Source organism: Gadus morhua, chromosome 2 (assembly GCF_902167405.1).
Source record: "Gadus morhua chromosome 2, gadMor3.0, whole genome shotgun sequence".
Taxonomy (NCBI): Eukaryota; Metazoa; Chordata; class Actinopteri; order Gadiformes; family Gadidae; genus Gadus; species Gadus morhua.
In genome coordinates this window covers 10,463,603-10,466,102 of record NC_044049.1, presented here as the reverse complement: position 1 = coordinate 10,466,102, position 2,500 = coordinate 10,463,603, and the positions used below count along the sequence as shown (strand labels likewise).

The following is a 2,500-nucleotide window of genomic DNA, read 5'->3' as shown; positions in this document are numbered from 1 at the left end:
GGCTGTGTGATTGTGACTGCATGTCAGAGGGAATCTGACCCAGAAACATTCACACACACAAACACACACACAAACAAAAACACGCACAAACACACACCCAAGCATCATACACACACACAAACACACACCCAAGCATCATGCACACAAAAACACACACCAAAGCATGATACACCCACACACACACACACACACACACAAGCATTATACACACACACACACACACACACGCAGGCACGCAGGCACGCACACACACACACACACACACACACACACACACACACACACACACACACACACACACACACACACACAAACACACAACCACACCCAAGCATGATGCACACACACACACACACAAACACACACACAAACCCTCCCTCACCCTAGCCCTGCTGCATCCATGTCTCCCGCTGCACAATGAGACCAACAGAACAACAGAGCCTAGCGTGGAGACAATGCGCATGCTGCTCAGCCGTCAGCCCTGCCGGGATTCCTACATCAACCCATTCATGTTCTCTTTCAGCGTCAAACTCTACCAGGCTTGTTCATCATATGCTCCACTGTCCACGGCAGTTTCAGAGCATGTAAACAGAGCCGCTCTGCCACCTCTCCTTCTGTGGTGCACACACCTACACACACACACACACACACACACACACACACACACACACACACACACACACACACACACACACACACACACACACACACACACACACACACACACACACACACACACACACACACAAGGGTAAACCCGAGTAAATGGCCATGCATGGATGCACATTGAAACAGTGGTTCCTAGCCTTTTTGGAATTCCTACAAACATTTCAGAAAATCCTTTGAACAACAAGTGCAATTTGATTCCCCCACACGTGGTTTTACCCCAATCTACATCTGCCCGTAATATCAATGTTCCACTGAATGGGTGCACATCGTGGCACACTAATAAGCTGGCATAATTTTGCTCCTTGCTATGGATCATTAGATAGTCGTAAATATAAGGCCTTCACGAGACCATCAAAGGTCTCCATTTATCTACTTCAGATACATCTCAAAAGATTATAAGTCAGAAAACTCCCGGACCCCATCTGCATATCAGGAAACAACGGGTTTGGCATTCAGGTGACATCATGAGAACCAGATGATGTGAAGGGCTGTAATATTGATCTTTTTTCATGACAATGCTTCCTGCTGAGTAACCATGTTCCTCATCTCGTTGCGCAGCATGGCCAAACAAAGACGATTGATTGGATCCTTGTCGTCAATAAGCTCACGTCCTCAGGCCAGTCACCAGTAGTGGCTTCCTTCTGTTCTTCTCCTTCTGCACCAAATCAAGGAAATTGTTTTTAGATTGTGAAGAAATCGTCGGGACCATGACGGCTGATAGTTGGATTCTACGAAATCGATTATCCACCCCATTATCTGGAAATGTTGATTATATTATTTAATGGGGCAAGCGATATTTTACACATTGTGCCTATAGTGTTATCAAACCATTTTTTGTCCAAAAGAGTAGGAAAGTATTCCCAAGGGTTTAACAACTCAAGTCAAAAGTATCATGGATTTCTTCACCAGCACAGTGTGTGACCCAAACAGAACCATTTTCTCCTGGAAAATTGAGTTTAGGGTTTACTAACCCTTTCAGTTTCATGCACCCCAAATCATGAACAAAATTCCTGAATAAGTCTTGCCTGCCTCAACAATATCATTTCATCAGGGCTCAAAAAACGCATGTTTTTCGCATTTTAATAAAACGTGCATATCAATGTCTCATATTTTAAAGCTGAGTACTTTTCAAACGTTAACAAATTATATTGCTTTTGAATTACATTTCTCCTATTCTTCTATTTTCTATCTTAATGATTATCCTTTTCATATTTTCGACATGTTATTTTTCACTTTGGAAAGCACCACGAAAGGCCTATCCCTTGCGTCAGAACCTTGCTGCATAAATAAACTTGCCGTGCCTTGCCTTCAAGGAAACCTTGGCGAGACATGGTTCTCACTTTTTTATGCCTATTGAACTGATATTTACCAAATATTTCAAAATTCCTCAAATAGACCATACTTATGGTCATTAGCACTCAAAATGCACACTGAACACAGAAAAGCAACCAAACGGTGCTACGGCAACTCTTTCCTGACATTACATTTAGATTGTGTGATTGGCCAAATCGTTTTTTCGCCTCTTGCCGGGGCCCCTGCTGTGCTGAAGAGAAGCTTTCATCAACCTCAACAAAAGAACACTGATAAAAATAATAAATAGTCACCAGCCTGGATGCAGAACCTCTGTAAACCAACATCCACTCCACAATTAGGCCTATGCAAATGTTGGCGCTGCCACGGCCGATTCCAAGGAGTGCAACCTGTTGCCATGTAATTAAGCGCCACTTATACCACTCTGGGCACCTGAATACTGGCCACGCCTCTTTGCCAAAAAGACGGAAAGGGCAGACGGGGAGAGAGAGGGAGGAGAGTCACACCAAGCGAGGAAATG

The 2,500-nt window shown here is 44.0% G+C and overlaps 1 protein-coding gene across 2 annotated transcripts in view; it reads right to left on the bottom strand.

Annotated features, from left to right (window-relative positions):
* znf385c (zinc finger protein 385C) overlaps positions 1-2,500 on the bottom strand; it is a 130,839-nt gene that overhangs the window by 87,153 nt on the left and 41,186 nt on the right. The gene's annotated exons all lie outside the window — the stretch shown is intronic.